Here is an 18,208-nt window from a genome sequence, read left to right on the forward strand (position 1 = left end):
ACATCAAATTCTTATTCTGCTATCAAGGTTCAGATCACACTAATAATTATCTCTGTATAATGCTTTACAGTTTATGAAGTGTTTTTATAAGAATTACCACATTTAAATTTTAGGACACTACTGTTGGGTGGGGAGGCAAGAGCATTTATCACTATTTTATAGCTGAAACACCAGAAACTTGAACTCAGATTTTACTTCATGTCTGCCTCCTAATGTACTAAACGACACTGCTTTTATGATTTCATTTGCTTTATATCCAGATTTCCATAATAATAATTATGTTTTGAAAAGTTCCATTTTGGAATAACTGAAAAAGCTGTGTTTTCCATTACTTATTCAAAGGGAGTTAAATGAACATGATTTTTTTTTTTTAAGCTAAAGTTGGACCGAAGAATTTGATCTTAGGCAGATTCTTGAGTTTGAATTAAAATGTCCTATTTAACTCTCATGAATTCAGCAAACATTTATCAGACGTGTTCTATGTGCCAGGCTTTAGTGCAGGGGATGGGAGATGGGAGGAGACTTGGGAATGAAAAGTGTTAAAATAAAAAAAGCAAGAATTTAAAGTCAAGCAGACTTGAATTCAGAACGTAGCCTGCTACTATTTTATTTTATTTATTTTAAAGATTCTATTTATTTGAGGTGGGGGAAAGAGAGAGAGCGGGGGTGGGAGGCAGAGGGAGAAAGAGAAGCAGACTCCCCGCTGAGCAGGGAGCCAGACACAGGGCTTGATCCCAGAACCCTGGGATCATGACCTGAGCCAAAGATAGCTGCTTAACCGACTGAGCCACCCAGACACTCCTTGCTAACTTATTTATTAGTTGTAAATTATTTAATTCCTTGGAGCTTCAAATTCCTAATCTATAAAATGGGGATAATAATACCTATTTTGTAGGGTTGTTTTGAGGATTAGGGTGATGTATATGAAGCACTTGGTATAGTCTTTTATGAGTCATTATCACTCCTAAGCGAATGAATAGGCAAATGTGTGTGGTGAGAGTTAGCTGCGTCTTGACAGAAAGTGTTTGGCTGACCCAGTACAGAATCGAGTGAAGTATGTTTGGCTGCCAAGATACTATGTTCTGCTTTTGTTAAAACTTGCAGCTCTCACACTGGTGTTTGCCAACATTGCATTTGACTTCTCACATAGTAGAAGCCAAGTCATTCCTATGGAATATAAGTCATTTGGAAACATCTGTAGGCTGGACCTTTAAACCTCTATTGCAGTTCAGTTGGGGGGAAAAAAAAATCTCACATTACCATAGGGCAGTGAAAGTCATGTGACAGGGAGCCTTTTGGGCAGGCACCCAGATTCAGCTTCCTGAGCCATGTAGCCATCTGAAGGATGACACTGGTGACGGTGCATATGGAAGGCAAACTGAATGGGATGAAAGACCAAGAACTTATTTTGTTTTCTGAAAGGGTGTTTCATTCATTTGTAAACATTTATTGAGCATCCACAATATGTCGGGTACCATTCTGGGTGCTAGGAATACAGTGGTGGTGGTGGGAAAGCCCTTTTTCTAGTAGAGCTTATGATCTAGTAAGGGAGAGTGTAAATAAATATAAAATATAATGAATCTCTGGTAATGCTAAGTACATGAAGAGAAATAAAACAGAAAAAGCAAGGTCCAAGTTAGAGGAGGGGTGCTTATTTATAGAGAGGATCTCACTTTAGATAGGATGGAATGGAAGACTTTTCTGAGAAGTAAGACACAGCCCAGAATGAAGCCAGTGAGTCGCCATCCAAGAAAAGGAGCCCAAATGGTGTGTTTCAGTAACCCCGTAGAAGGGTCTTTGGTATGAGGAGTGGAGGTGACACTGACTTCGGAAGTGGCTTTAGGAGGTGGAAGTGGGGATTACCTTATTAAAGTGCTTAAAATCAGCCCATATTGATTCTCAATATGGGAGAGAGTGGGTCTGCTACTGTTGAAAATCAGTTGGGCATCCTTGGAACACATAGTGTAGGTTACACCTCCCAGAAAACGTACATTTAGGTGTCCAGGAGAGCTAACAATGTGCTTTTTCCTCACAGTGTTTTAAAAAGCATAGTCTTTGGACCTTCTGTATCAGAATACAAATACAAATATATGGGCTCCACAATAGATCCAATTAATGAGACTATTCGAGGATGGTCCCTGGGAATCTGCAGTTTCAACAAGTAATTCCATAGCTATACTGAGATTTGAAAATTAGTGTTTGTAATCTTGTTGATAGAAATCATCTTTGTCCCAGGCTTAATAGGTGGGCAGGCAAGTACGCTTATTTAAGATTCATTACTTTTCATAATTTACATCGGAGCTTGCATTTCCTTTTGCATTGATTCAATTGTTGGCTTTAGTCTCAGATATACTGTAGCCTCTATATTAAGATGTTTTGCTGATGAGCCAGCAGAAAACCAAACTGGTCCTCTTTGCTTACATTATTTGGTGTTTTCACCATCAGCCATATCCCTGGGAAGGAGCAGACTCTGAAAGGAGAATGCTGCATTGGCTGTGTGACTTAGATGCTGTAGAAAAAAGCTTGCTTACGCTCAGTCGTTTTGTCTTGTTTTGTCTTCTGTTAATTGAAATTTCTAGTTATTTACTTGTGATTAAGGTTTTTACATTTTTTTCATAGGTTTTTAACATTTAAAATGCTAAATCAAAGGGAAAATCGAGAATGAGGATATTGGGAAAGTATTTAATATATTTAGTGGTAGACACTCAATAAATACTCAGTTTGATTTCAGTGGAGGGGCTGGAAACAATCAGCAGTGGCAAATTTAAACCATCTGTAGATGGTCAAACCAGATCCTTAAAGGCGTCACAGCCAACATTCTAGTGGGCACACCGTTGAAGAAAGTATGCACTGTTTCCCCCATATCGAATTTTAGTGGTACCCTTGATATTCATGGTCAGGTTGTGGGAAGGCTAGCTTCGAAGCCTGTCTGCCAGGACCCATCTCCAGACTGGTGGCCCAGCTTAAGACTTTTGTACCTTGCCTCTTGGGTACTATTGTGGTTGCAGTCTTTCTGTGGCCTCTTGGAAAGAGGTGGAGCCTTTTATTTATTTTTTATTTTATTTTATATTTTATTTTAATGTTAGTCACCATACTATTTATTCTTTTAAAAGATTTATTTATTTATTCATTTATTTATTTGACAGAGAGAGACACAGCGAGAGAGGCAACACAAGCAGGGGGAGTGGGAGAGGGAGAAGCAGGCCTCCCGCCGAGCAGGGAGCCCGATGCGGGGCTCGATCCCAGGACCCTGGGATCACCATGACCAGAGCTGAAGGCAGATGCTTAACAACTGAGCCACTCAGGTGCCCCGAGGTGGAGCCTTTTAAAATTTGAAAGGGCCTTCAAATGAATGAAAGTCTGTATTTTTTATCTTACTGTTAAAGAAACCAAGATTCAGAGAATCAAAATTTTCTCCAAGGCCTAGATACTGGATACTAGAATATGAAGTCTGGTGATGTAGTTTCCTTCAATAGGGTCATCCAGTTGAGTCATCTTTTTAAAATGTGCCCCTTCCCTCAAGGGCTGTTCTGGTTTTGCTTCAGGGTTCTTGTAGCCCTTCCATCGTAGCACTTGGTTGTTTTTGACTTTGCCTGGCCAGTGATCGGGAGGCCCAGGTAAGGTGTGGGTGGGAATTTATATCTTGCTTCTTAGTAAAAATTATGTAATGTTTTAAGAGAAAAGCTCTTGCAATTAGGGCATATGGAGGAGCAGAAACTGGCCCCGAGTCACACCACAAAGCCCAGAGGAGGAGGAGAGTTCACGGAGTTGGTCTCTTTGCTTGGAACCATATATTTACTTTCTTTTCCCTCCCTTTCTTTAGCCACTTGACTCCCATAAACTCAGTCTTATGAAGAGGTATGTATGGTGTGGCTTAAAGGGTTTGAGTTGGGATTCTGGACACCTAGCTTTTAGGTCTAATTTTGCTCCAAGCCTCCATTTTCCTCTCTTTGGACCTTATTTTCCCCATCTTTAAAATGAATGGCTGGATAATTGATCCTCAAAGATCTTTTTAGCTCTGATATTCTTTGATTTCATGGGTCCTGGAAGGTTCTGACGCTGTTCGATAAGGGCCACAACTTGAAGTTTGCTCCGACACACAGCATAGATTCTTTATGGGAACTTTACCACAGTATACCCTGGGAGGGGGCCTCAGGCTAATCCCCCCGCCCCCCCAGGAATGTTTCTGAGACTGTGGCTTTTATAGATAAGGCAGTTTTGTTTTTGTTTTTATTTATTTATTTATTTATTTTTAAAAATATTTTATTTATTTATTTGAGAGGGAGAATGGTAGAGAGAGAGCACGAGAGGGAAGAGGGTCAGAGGGAGAAGCAGACTCCCCGCTGAGCAGGGAGCCCGATGCGGGACTTGATCCCGGGACTCCAGGATCATGACCTGAGCCAAAGGCAGTCGCTTAACCAACTGAGCCACCCAGGCGCCCCTGTTTTTGTTTTTAAAGAGAATGTAAAAGGTTAAAAATAAGAGTGAGAGAAGACTTCAGAGTTGGATCTGTGGGGAGTATATTAATGTGTATCCCATGTAACTGTTCTAGAATAACAAATGCTTTGTTCAGTCTATGTAGGGTGGCATAGTATTGTGGCATTCTTCTGATGCTGTTGCAAAGAACAAGGGGCCATAAGGAAGTTCAAAGTCCAGTTAGTTTCCACCTTTGGAAAAGGTGTGCCAGCTTACCTCAGGGCCCATCAGGAGGAAAAGCTGCTGAGGACAGGATTTCCAGCCTCGTCTGAGCTCCCACTTCCTAGTAGAATGATTTGAGCCCCTCTCAGCTCTGTACGACTAGAAAATCTGCAGTTTAAGCTTGGCTTGTTTGGCTTAAATTATGGGAGTTTGTTCCCCCTAAAAATGTCACTTCAACCCAAGGACAGCTTAATGATTCTTGTAGGGTACTCAGAGCTCTCTGGGGATGAGTCTGTCCCCAGAGCAGGCTTGATGGCTGTGTTGTAAGGACCTAAATCCAGAGAAGAGTCTGGCTCTGTGCTGGAAACCATTCACCTCATGCTTTCTTCTTCCCAGTGGGTGGGGTTCCCTCCAGGCCTGCCTGAATGAAAAGCATTTAGCTGACTTCCTGATCATGCCCTGTCTTGTCCTTCATTTTTTCTTTGCTTTTCATTATTTGCTGCAGCTCAGCCCATCTAGTTGTGGCTTTACACAAGGCAATAGCCTCCAAGCTTTGTACATGTTTGTAACTGGAAAAAAAACTTTAAAAGCTTGAGTTAGGGCAAAGGAGTTTAGGTCTGTTCAGGGGATTAGGGTGAGGAGTGGGGAAGGTAGAGAGGTGGGGAGACTGGGATCCAAGAACACACTGTAGGTGAGGGATTTGAGGAAAGGGAGCTTTGGGTTGCTGACAGGGCAGAAAAAACTTGAGGAATGCTCCCGTTTGATAAATAAGCTATTTCTAGTTTGCAGAGTAAGAGTAGTTTCACCAGCATAGTGGAATCTTCAGTCATGTTTGTAACTTAAATTAATCAGTTTAGGCTGTGCCAGAGAAGTGTCAGGTGGCATGCTAATTTCCTCCAACTTTTAGTTCTGTCTGGCTAAACTCCTGTAGTCCTGTGGCTGGGCCTCAGGGCATGTGAATGAGGAGTAATTGGGGGAGGGGGGAGGGGGAGAGCTGCTGCTGATGGAGATGCTCCTCCAGTAGAGAGAACCTGTGTGCTAGGCCCCCGCCCTAAGGCATGCACTGGGGCTATAGGTCTCTGCGTAGATGTAATGTGGTGTTTAAATTCAGAGTGATCCCTTGTGGAACCCCAAGCATGACCTTGGGTGGAACTGCCTTAGAATCTGATTTGCTATTTTTCCAGTTAACTTGGCATTCTGTGCTCATCTTTCTTGGTCCTTATTTTACCTCTGCCTTAAGTGATTTTTAATGGGTTTTAAGCTCCCAGTTATCATTTATTCAGCACACTTTTATTCAGCGCCCTCTAAAATGTGTGCCTGGCATTATTGTAGTGCTAAGTGTCCTTTGATCTTTGTTTCTTAGAGAATCTCGATTCTGTATGTGTTCTCTTGAAGAATGTCAACCTGTTAATTAAAGTGTTTTAATTTTTAATTTTGGGAAAGGCAGTTTATGTCAATTATTGGGACACAAAAACATGTTTAGTGATCTGATTTTGGGTACTATATGCTCATTTAGAGGAGCCGGACCTTCCTAACTAGAAGATGTGACCTTTGCTCTTGTAAGAATTCACAGTAGTGTGGAGAAAACAGTAACCTTACAAGTTAGTGAGAAAATACTGGAGCAGGTACAGACTGAATCAGCTGTGCGTGGCTGACAAATAGCCCGAGGGCTGCAGGGCTCTCTGGTCGGCAGGGTTTAGAGCTTCCCACTGGAGCAAATTTTGCTCTTAACTTCTTTAGCTTTTATACACAGAGAGGTTAGCTAGTAGCTTTTGAGTGTGGCTGTGGGCTGGCCTTATTTTTTTGCTTAAAGCATAATAAAAGTAATCAATAGGGGCACCTGGGTGACTCGGTCAGTGAAGTGTCTGACTCTTGATTTCTATTCAGGTCATGATCTCAGGGTTGTGAGATCAAACTCCGTGTGGGGCTCTGTACTGGGTGTGGAGCCTGCTTAAGATTCTCTCTCTCCTTCTCCCCCTCCATCTCTCTCAAAAAATAAAAGTAATCTCATGGGGATAAGGAAAACTTAAGAGGTAGTTAGCTTAATAAAGCAAAGCAGCTAGTGGGCTGACCGATCCATCTTATTTGGGGGAGACTGGGGGATTGGAAATGGTGATGTTCCTGTTTCTCTTTCTGGGCACGGACGACAGGGGCTCCCTATGAAAGCCTTCCTTTAGAAGCTTTCAGCTTGCCTTAGGTTAGCAAATTATTTAAAATATGAGCCTCTGTTTCCTCACATATAAAATGGGTTTGATAATACCTCCTCATAGAGTTGTGAGAGTGTATGGGAGTGAAAGCGCTTTGAACTATGAAATCATGTATAAGCATTAGGTATTATTATTAGCAGGCATACTATTTAGGGAGGAAGAGGCATGGACTTTTGAGGGGGCAGGACATCTTGGAGCCTTTCTGATGATTCTGAGCATCCTAGAATCTGGACTTCCTTTAGTTGGTATTAATAAAGAAAATAATGTTCAGTGTTACTACTCAGTGTTACATGTGGGAGATGATTTGTTCTTATATAAGTACACCTATGCTTGTAAGAACATTAATATAGGCACTCCTCATAGTGTCCAGCTATTTAGCCATTGAACATTGACTGAACTATTACTGTATGCCGAGTTCTATGTATGTGCTTGGATTTGGAGATGAAATACTATAATCTTGGCCTTCTAAGAGCTCACAGTTTGGTGGGGGGAGATAAACAAGTAGATAATTACAATACAGGATGGTAAGTGCTATCTATGTTAGAAGCAATCCTAGGGTCTTTCAGAGGGGCCTGTTCTTACTTGATTCCTCTCACCTTCCTCTCCAGACTTTGTTTTTTTTTTTTTTTTTTTTTTACCGTATCATTATTTTTAATGTCCAGCGTTTACAATACGAGGGCCAGAGCTTTCTCCCCAACTCAAGTTTATAAATTCTCAGTTGGCTTGTGAGGCCAATCGGGATACTTCTTCTTGTCTAATCTGGCTTCTGGGAAGACTTCAGTCAGGTCCTCAATGGTCATCTGATCAAATGGAATTATGTTCCTCATCTTCTCCAGCTCTTTTTCATATTCCTCAATCCCGGCCTTAGAGAGAGACAAAAACTCGGCACAACTTTTCACATCTTCTTTTTCTTCAGCATCCACCCGAACAGTGTATTTATCCTCTGGCACAGGAACTTTCAGGGCATTAAACTTCTTCTCAAAGTTATCTACTAAACCAGCCTTTGCCACATTGGCCTTGTAGTAAGCCCAGTTGATAGCAGGTGGTTTCTCAGGGAGAGTAGCCAACCTGGAGGTAAGTGTCTCATTCCAGGATTTCAGGGAGTTAGCAATGGCCTTCTGGTTTCGGGGTATGATCTCCCCAAAAGCTACCCAGTCAATGGTTTTTAGAGCAAGTTTTCGTGCAGCCATCTTGAGATCCTTCACCGACCCCGGCGGCCTAGAGTCCACAGCAGCAAGGAACGGAACTGGGTCCCAGACTTTGTTTAAAAGCTGTACGAGATCATAGGGAGGCCTGGAGAGATGAAGCAGTTTGCCTAAAGTGATACCCATAGCTAGTTGGTAGTGAAACTAGAACTAAAATATGAGTTGTGATATTCAGTCTCTTAAAACTTTGTTCTTAGATCCGTTAGCACTAACCTAAGTTTTTCCTCCCTTGCCCTAGATTCCTACTCTTCTCAAAGAGGTAACTCTCTGTCCTCTCTGCTCCACCATCTTTTCAAGCTTCGGTTCTTACTACCTTGTCTCACAGTCCTATTGAAATGGAAGGAGAAAGGCTTGGGAGTCTTAAGTTTGAGCTTGCTGAGGTAGAAGAATGGACCTTAGCATTGGCTGCACATTAGAATTGCTTAGAGAGCTTTTATAAAATACTGATACCTAGGATTCTGATTTTTACTTACATAGTAATTTTGTAAAATATTCGTTTGCTCATTATTGAGATGACTTATTTTTTTAAATCTTTTTTTTTTTAGATTTTATTTATTTATTTGACACAGACATAGCGAGAGGGGGAACACAAGCAGGGGAAGTGGGAGAGGGAGAAGCAGGCTTCCGGGCTGAGCAGGGAGCCCGATGCGGGGCTCAATCCGGGACTTCGGGATCACGACCTGAGCCAAAGGCAGACGCTTAATGACTGAGCCACCAGGCACCCGAGATAACTTATTTTAGCTTAATATTCCACAAAAGGAATACATCAGTTAGAAATTGTCTCTTTCTCAGAAGACATAGATTATTTTTTCTTTCTCATAATTTCTCAGGTCACTGAACTTGTCCCAATCTGCGGCAGCTCAAGTCTGTCTTAGAAAAAGTTTGAAACCTCTGTTGCCAAGCTTCCAGAAGCAGACCCATTAAAAATTTTTTTTAAAGATTTTATTTATTTAGAGAGAGTGTGCATGAGCGGGTGGAGAGGGAGAGAGAGAATCTTAAGCAGGCTCCACACCCAGCAGCTCTAAAGACCCTGAGATCATGGCCTGAATCAAGAGTCGGCTGCTTAACTGACTGAACCACCCAGGTGCCCCAATACTCAATGAATTTTTATATATGTATACTTCATGTAAAGACTGCTCACATCAGGATATGCATCAAGTCAAGATAGAGAATATTTCCAGAACTCCAGAAGGCTCCCTTGTGCTTCTTCCTCATCAGTACTGGCTGCCCAAGTTACCACTTATTGTGACTTCTATCTCCATTGATTAGTTTTGTGAATTCTTGAGTTTCGTGTAATAGAATATAAATAGAATCAGTATGCACTCTTTTGGGTCTGGCTGCTTTTGCTCAACACTGTGTCTGGATATTGGGGTTTACATTACATACTCCTACATACATCTATGTTGTATGTAGGAGTATGTAATGTTTTATTGTTTGGATGTACCACAATTATTTATTCTGTTGATGGACATTTGGGATCCTGTTTTTTTAAATATTTTATTTATTAATAAATAGAGATAGAGCGAGAGCAAGTGAGAGAACATGAGCGGTGGGGAGGGGCAGAGGGAGTGGAAGAAGCAGGCTCCTTGCTGAGCAAGGAGCCCAATGTGGGGCTTGATCCCAGAACCCTGGGATCACATCTGAGCCGAAGGCAGACGCTTAACTGACTGAGCCATCCAGGCACCCTGGACATTTGGGATCTTAACAGTTTGGGCTTTTTGACAAAGCTGCCATGGATACTCAGAAGTGTTGTGTATGTCTTTTGGTGGACGTATGCACTCATTTCTCTTGGGTGTATACCCAGGAATAAGATTCTAGGTCATATATCAGCTCTGGTAGATACTGCTAAAGAGTTTGGTTGTACTAGGTGTTAGCATTCATTTTTTTTTTTTTTTTTTTTTTAAGTAGGCTCCATGCCCAGCATGGAGCCCAGTATAGAACTTGAACTCATGACCCTGAGATCAAGCCCCTAGCCAAGATCAAGACCTGAGCTGAGATCAAGAGTCAAAATGATTAACCGACTGAGCCATCCAGGTGCCCCTCAAGTTTTGTTTTTGTTTTTTGTTTTTTGTTTAAAGATTTTAAAAGTCTTTTTTTTTTTTTTTTTAAGATTTTATTTATTTGAGAGAGAGAATGAGAGAGAGAAAGCACATGAGAGGAGGGAGGGTCACAGGGAGAAGCAGACTCCCCGCTGAGCAGGGAGCTGATGTGGGGCTCGATCCCAGGACCCTGGGATCATGACCTGAGCCGAAGGCAGACGCCTAATGACTGAGCCACCCAGGCGCCCCTCAAGTTTTTTTTTTTTATTATGAAAAATTCCAAACATTCACAGAAGGAGGGAGGCTAATAGAGTGAACCTACGTATATCTATATTCAATAATTTTCAAGATGTTGCTGCTACATTTGCTTCATTTCTGTTCTAATTTTTAATGTGTTGAGGAATTTTAAAGCAAATCCCAGAAATCATGTCATTTTACCCCTACACACTTGTTTAAAAAAAGATTTTATTTATTAGAGAGAGCGCACGTGTGAGGAGGGGTGGGAGGGGGAGGGAGAGGGACAAGCAGACTCTGTAGGGAGCCAGACACGGGGCTGGATCTCACAACTCTGATATCCTGACTTGAGCCAAAGTGAAGAGTTGGACACTTAACCAACTAAGCCACCCAGGTGCCTTATCCCTACACACTTTTATATGCATATTTAAATATGGACGTTTTCTTACATAACCATAATGCCGTTATCAAATTTAATGAAATTAACAGATCCTTAATAATATCTAGATAAGATCATAATGAGATTTCCTTGATTGTCTTGAAAATGTCTTTGCAGTTAGTTAGGATAAGGATCTGACCAGCCACACGATACATTAAGTTGTTATGTTTCCTCAGTTTCTTTGTATGTAGCAGAGCCCTTCTTTCTCTGCTCCCCCTTTTTCATATCACTGACTCATTGTGGAAATTGAGTCAGTTGCCAGACAGTAAGGATATTTTTGAAAGCTCCTAGGTTTTTCTAATAATTTCGCTAAGGTTGAAAACCCCTCGGAGTATAAATCTCAGGACTGTTCTTTTACAGAGAGGTGAAGGCTAGGGTCTAGAATATAGTCATGAAGCTCTCATTTGTCTGTCCCGATTTTACTTTGTGGTGTGAATCTTCTTGTTTAGTAGGAACTTCAAAGGTTGATTCTCTAACTTAAGAATCAGAGACTCTGACATAAAAAAGCAGATATGATTTCTTCCCTGTTGAAGTTCTTTTCTTGTAGAACTGTTGATCATGAGGTTTTTTTTTTTCTTTTTTAATTAGTTGAACACAATTGGAAATTGGAAAATAGGTCATTCACGGCAGTTGAAAGAAAACTTTAAGGGATTAGGAAATTAAGTCTATACACAGCACAGGGAGGAAGTGTTAAAACATCCATGTAGGTGGGACGCTGGAGTGTCCCCAGGCAGGCCACAATAAAGTGCAACAGGAGTTGGTTTTCCAAACTGGGAAGACCTAGGGTGATTCCTTCTAGTTTGTGTCAAGCATCTTCTAGCAATTAGCCACCATATCACTCCATCTTCTTTATCTATGTGGGCCAAATTGTGCAAATAATCTTATTTTTCTTAATTTCTTATTTTCTTAATCTTAATTCATCAGATCTAAGTGCTTAACAGAGTTTTTTTGTGGGAAAGTCGGTAATGTTGGTCACTGGCGTGGACTGAAGTGGTATATCCACTGTAAACCTACGGAAGGTCAGAGTGGCTGTAGCATAGGCTTTGAAGTACTGTGGGATTATTACCTAATCCTAGATTGTCAGAACTAGAAGGGCCCTTGGGCTCTTGGATTCTACCCACCCCCTCCCCTTTCTTAGGTTTTTTTTGTTAGAGAAAATGTCGAATTTATACAAAAGGAAACTTCATAAAAATGGGACTCCCATGTACCCATCTCCCGTTTCAGCAGTTAGGAACTCATGGCCAATCTTATTTCATCTATACCCTTATCCACTTAACCCCATTCTGTATTATTTTGAAGCAAATTCCAGACATTGTATCATTTCATCTGTAAACATTTCATTATGTATGTTTAAAAGTTAAGGGTCCCTGGGTGGCTCAGATGGTTAAGCGTCTGCCTTCAGCTCAGGTCATGATCCCAGGGTCCTGGGATTGAGCCCCGCATCAGGTTCCCTGCTCAGTGGGAGCCTGCTTCTCCCTCTCCCTCTGCCTCTCCCCCTGCTCATGTTCTCTCTCTCTCTCTCTCTCTGTATCTGTGTCTCAAATGAATAAATAAAATCTTAAAAAAAAAAAAAGTTAAGGGCTTCTTGAGGCGCCTGGGTGGCTCAGTCATTAAGCATCTGCCTTCGGCTCAGGTCATGATCCCAGGGTCCTGGGATCGAGCCCCACGTCGTGCTCCCTGCTCGGTGGGGAGCCTGCTTCTCCTTCTCCCTCTGCCTCTCTGCCTACTTGTGCTCTCTATCTCTCTGTCAAATAAATAAATAAAATCTTTAAAAAAAAAAGTTAAGGGCTTCTTAAAATTAAAAAACCTACAATTTTAATAATCACATAAAAAACAAGAATTCTTTAATACCATCAAATATCCAGTCATTCAAATTTTCATTTTCTTGTCCATGATTCTGTTTTGTTTTTTACAGTTAGTCTGAATCAGGATCCAGTTAAGATCTATACATTGTGATTGGTTGATATGTCTTTTTTTAAAGAATCTTTTAATCCATAGGTTCTCTGTCCACATCCCCTCCCTTTTTTATTTAAAAAATTAAAAATATTTTAGTTCTTTATTTTAGAGAGAGAGAGAGAGAGAGTGTGAGGTGGAGGAGGGGCAGAGAGAGAGGGAAAGAATCTCAAGCATATTCCACGCTCAGTGTAGAGCCTGACTCAGAGCTTGATTCTACAACCCTGAGACCATGACCTGAGCCTAAACCAAGAGTTGGATGCTCAACCGACTGATCCACCCAGGTGCCCCCCTCCCTTTTTTAAATATACAGGGTATATTAGTTATATGTTGCAGCATAAAACAATACTCATTTATTATATCAGTTTCTGTGGGTTAGGGAGCCAGGCATGGCTTTAGCTGGGTCCCCTGCTTCAGGGTCTCACACAGGCTATAATCAAGATATGAACCATCAAGGTGGGACTGAGGAAGGACCAGCTTCAAGTTCTCTCAGAGGTGGTTGGCAGGATTCAGGTCCTTGTGGGCAGTTGGATTGAGGGCCTCAGTTTCTTGCTGGTTGGTAGACAGAGGCCACCTTCAGTTCCTTGCCATATGGGCCTCTCCAGCACAGCAGATAGCTTCATCACAGCGAGAGATGGCAAAAGAGAGAAAGTGCCAGCAGGAAAGAATTCAGTCTTTTATAACCTAATCTCAGAAATGACGTCCTAATTCTTGCCGTATTCTTGTTATTAGAAGAAGGTCATGAGGCCCAGACCAAACTCAAGGGGAGGAGCCCACATAGAACATGGACACTAGTAGGTGGAGATCATTGGGAGCCATTTTAGGAGACTGCCCATCTTCTAGAGATAAACTCTGGAGTCCAGATCTGACTATCAATATATTTGCCTTTTTACCATATTTTTGATGCACTGGCAAGAAAAAGGCCCCTCAACCTGTGCATTTCATTTGCCTCTATGTAATAACTCTGTTATGCAGTTTCCTTTTGTTACAATCCGATAAATGCTATGTTTATATTTGTCAGTAACCAGAGCAAGTTGTTAAAAATCATAGGTAGAATAGGTTGATAGGACTTTTTCACCTTGACCAAGAGATAAACCAGTCACTGGTCTTTAAAAAAGATATTGACGATGTGTTTCACACTCTGCCAGGCCTGTAGAGGTACCAAAAAAGCATAAAAGAATAAGAGGGTAGTCTGTAATTATTGTGTGGTATGGACAATAAGTGCAAAAAAATAGAAATGAGCATTGAGTCAATCAGCCAATATTTTTGGAGCACAAAGCTCTGTGTACAAAGTTCCATGTTAAGTGCTGTGGGGAACATAAAACTAGACAACCTTCTGTTCTTTCCTTAGGAGATGATATAAAATAAAGCTATGATGCAAAGTAGACTGGAAATTGTGCAAGTAGAGATACGGACAAAGTACTTTGGGTGCAAAGGATGGATAGGCTTAGAATGTTAGAGCCACAAAGGGCCCTTATAGAGCATCAGGGCCAGTGGTCTTTACCATTCTGGGGACATGGAGCCATTTAGTCAGAGAAGTTGAAGAATCCTTGCTAAGAAAAGAGAATCATGTGAAATTAGAAAGAATATAAATTTTCAGCTGCCAGGGATGGGAGGACTTGAGATGAAAACAGGTAGCCATAGATCATAGAACAAGACTACTCCTGGACTGAGGGCTTTCTTAATAGCACCCCTAAACTGGCCAAAGGTAGACTCTGCAGCTGCCTTACGTACCTATAATATAACAATAACCATGTTTTATAGTGGCCAAAGTACTTTCACATATATTATTTCATTTTATCCTTACAATCTTATAGTCCAGATATATTGGTCATTTCTGTTATACAAATGAGGAAACTTCTACTCAGAGGATTATAATAATCCACAAGGGTCACAGACCCAGTAAACTGGAGAAACAGCACTGAGTCTGAGGATTTCATTGCCCAGCGTACTGCCCAGTATGTCTGTGCTCTGAGTGTGTGCGCTCTTTGTTCTGTGTGTTTGTGATACTGAAGACGCTGACTTGAGACTTGCTCGCAAGCAGGACTTACGAAGAGGGCGAGGTAAAGGGACACATGCAAGGCTACAAGAAGGGAACTTGGACCAAGGGGTGGTGGGGAAATGCCGAGAACCGGGCGTGGAGCCCGCTGAGGTCTTCTGACGGGGGCGTCCTCCCCGCCCTTCCTGATGCTGCCCGGTGACACCTCTGGTCCCGCCCACCTCTTTTAGTACTTCTTTAAAATTATTTCTCCTGGAACTGGGCCAGTGAATTTCCCAAGGTTCTTTTCCCAAGGGCTTCGTGGTACACTTAGAGGGAAAGAGAAACTAAATAAAAATGTGCAGGGGGTGTAATGCTTTATCCGAATGGTGATGAGGAGAAAATTGGATTAACATTTATAGGATACACTTTACGCCAGGCCTTGTGTGTGTACACTTAATGTGTATTTTCCTATAATCCCGACATCAGCCCTGTGAAGTTTAGAGAGAATCTCTGTGTACACTTGAAGAGCCTGAGATTGGGAAGTGGTGTCACCTGAACTGCTGTGTGACTGAATTGTAGGGGAACCGCGATTGCCTGGCTTCTGAGACCATGCGGATTTCTTCCTTCGTAGTATGTTGCCTGGGCAGCAGGCAGGGTGCAGGAGGAGTGTGCCACAGAGACAAAGGGAAGCTCTCTAGAGGCTATAAAATGGAAAGAAAATTCTTGCTGGGGTAGAAGTAATGATGATGACTCCAAAATGTGCCTTGAAATTAAAATGTCAGAGCAGACCTTCTAAACCCAAGCCCTCCAGTATAAACAGCCATGCCTTCTGTTCCTGACACACCAAGGGGAAGTGTATAGAAGGGCATTTTTATCTTCCGTTGTAGTGAGGAAGATGAGATGTAGGTATAAAAAAAGACTTCCGGGTTGATACTCCGGACATTTGGGAATCAGTCCAAGGGGAGTAGAATTCTAAGCTGAGGAAAAAGGCTTGAAGCCTTTGGGTGACTTTCTGCCCGTACGTGAGGCGGTGCTAGGATAGTGCCTCCTTTGAACAGAAACAGATGAAACCGAGTGTCCTCAGCCCTGCGTCCTCTTGGGTCCATCACCTTCACTTTGAAATAGCCAGACTTCTCTAAACAGCTGTCTGTACTCACTGCCTCCCTCCACTTAGCCTGTCCCAGGCTGGTTTCTGTCACTCTACTGTACACCTCTCAATAAGGTCACTTGTGTCCTCCGTGAAGCCGAAATCAACAGATTTTTTGGGGTCATTTTCTCAGGGAAGTTGACGCTGTTGACCACTCGTTCCTTCCAGAAACACTCTCTTGTCTTGGCTCCAGTGATGTAACACTGTGCTATCCTTCCTCCTCCTTCTCCTCCGTCCTACAGCTATGAAATGTTCTACTGTCCCAAGCCCTCCTCTACTCATAGTAGATCCTCTCCCTCGGTGATCTCATCCACCCCATTGGCTTTAGTAACCACACCTCTGTGGACATGACTCATAAATTTATGTATCCAGCCTGGATTGTTCCCCTGTGCTACAGACCCATCTATTTATTGTCAGCCAGGCCCCGTTCTAAGATATGGAATACCCCGGGGATATAGTGATGAGGTAGACAGAAGGTAGGGGTAGGGGCGGGGAGGAAGAAACGAACAAGAAACAAGTAAACGAGATACCAGATGGGGTTAAATGCTGAGGTGCACATAAACTAGGGTGATCTGTTAAGAGGTTGAGAGCTACCTTATATTGTCTGGTCAAGTCTTTACAGAGGTGGTAGGAGTTAAGCTGACCCTTCAGTGACCAAAAAGAGCCAGCTGTGCAGAGGGAAGAGGAAACAGCTAGTGCAAAGGCCCCAAGGCTGAATGCTGTGTGCAAGTATCAGGGAGTGGGGAGGGGACCTGTTAGGAGATGAGGTCATAGAGGTAAGGACGGACCAGATCACCCAGGGCCTGGTAGACTTGGTGAGGACTTTAGATTATTCTAAGTGAAAGGGAAAGCTGTGAGGTGTTTTGTTATGTTGTTTTTAAGCAGAAATAGAGTCTTGATCTGATGAAATGTTTATAAATTTAATTTGTCACTATCTAGAGAGTGGTGTATATATGGGGGGAGAGTTGGTAGCAGAGAGACTTAAGGAGGCTGTTGTAGTAGGTAGGGTGAAAGTCCAGTAGCTTGGGCTAGGGTGCTTTATAGGGGCTAGAGAGCAGAGGGATAGGTTCAAGAAAATTTGGAAGTGGAGTTGATAGTGGAGTTGATTGGACCTGCTGATGGATTTGCAGGTGGGGTGTGAGGGAAAGAGACACCCGGCACGGTTGGGTGTTCAGCCTGGGCAGTTGGGTGAATGGTGGTATTGTGAATTGGGGAAAGATGTAAAGAGGAATGAGTTTGGGGACAGAAGGGTGGGAGGTAAAATACCATCAAGAATCTGAGAATATATGGATATGTGATATCAGTTACACATCCAGGTAGAGAAGTCATGTAGGCTGTCGGATATGCCTCTGGAATTCAGGGAGGTCATTGCTGGAGATAAAAATTTGGAGGTCATTGATATTAAAAGTCATGGGACTGGAGGAGATTGCCCAAAGAAGGGAGGGTACAGGTAAAGAGGAAAGGCCCCAGGACTGTCTCTGGTCAAGTAGAAGAGAAGGCAGAGCAGACTGAGGATGACCCGTTTAGTAGGAAGATCAGGAAAAGTGTGATATCCTGGAACCAAGGAAGAAAGGGTTTCAGTAGAGGAAGAGTGGTTATTTGTGTTAAATGCCATTTGGAGGATAAGGAAGGGACCACACAGAATTTGGCAGTGTTGAGGCCTTTGGCTCTGATGGACAGTTTTCGTGGAGCATTGAAGATAGAAGACTGATTGGCGTGAATTGAGAATGAGAGGTACCAAGTGAAGAGTAGAGACCACTCTCGGTTTTGCTGTGAGGAGAAGCAGAGGCATTGGGGCTGGACTAGCTGGAAGGAGGTGTGAGATCAAGGGAGAGTTTATTGTTTCTGGTTTTTGTTTTTTAAGATGAGAAATTCTAGAATCTTGCTTTCCAAATGTGGCCCCTGGATCAATCTGGGAACCTGTTAGAAATAGGGAAACTTAGGCCCCACCCCAGACCTACGGAGTCAGTGCCTACACTTCAGGGCGATCCCCAGCTGATTTGGGTGCATTTTCAGGTTTGAGAAGCACTGTTCTGGAGTGTGGCTTCTCAAGCTATCGGTGATGCAGGACCAATTAATTTTTTCTAATCTGTCTAGGACCTACATGTGAGACTGCTATGTGCATTTTGTCTGTAACTCACTCCACGTGTGACTCACTGTGTGAGTTGATCAGCATCCTCACTGGTCTAGAACCCTATCTGAGAAGTCCTCCTCGTATCCTGTGCTTGGATGTTGTAGCCAGGTCAGTTTGCTTCCCAGATGTCCAAGTGCCTCTTCTCAGTTCCTGTACTCCCCACCGGTAGGAGTCTGCGAGCCAGTGCTGGCCTGTGGGCCACATGCTGGTTGAGTAGGGGCATTTGAGAGT

General features: G+C 42.6%; 1 protein-coding gene and 1 pseudogene across 1 annotated transcript in view; one reads left to right on the plus strand and one right to left on the minus strand.

Moving 5' to 3' along the window:
* LUZP1 (leucine zipper protein 1) overlaps positions 1-18,208 on the plus strand; it is a 94,782-nt gene that overhangs the window by 34,737 nt on the left and 41,837 nt on the right. The window lies entirely within an intron of this gene.
* LOC114199077 (ATP synthase peripheral stalk subunit d, mitochondrial pseudogene) lies at positions 7,550-8,068 on the minus strand (annotated as a pseudogene).

The sequence above is a fragment of the Eumetopias jubatus genome, unplaced genomic scaffold (assembly GCF_037043125.1).
Source record: "Eumetopias jubatus isolate StellerSeaLion01/CBP00866 unplaced genomic scaffold, mEumJub1_p1.0 scaffold_4, whole genome shotgun sequence".
Taxonomy (NCBI): domain Eukaryota; kingdom Metazoa; phylum Chordata; class Mammalia; order Carnivora; family Otariidae; genus Eumetopias; species Eumetopias jubatus.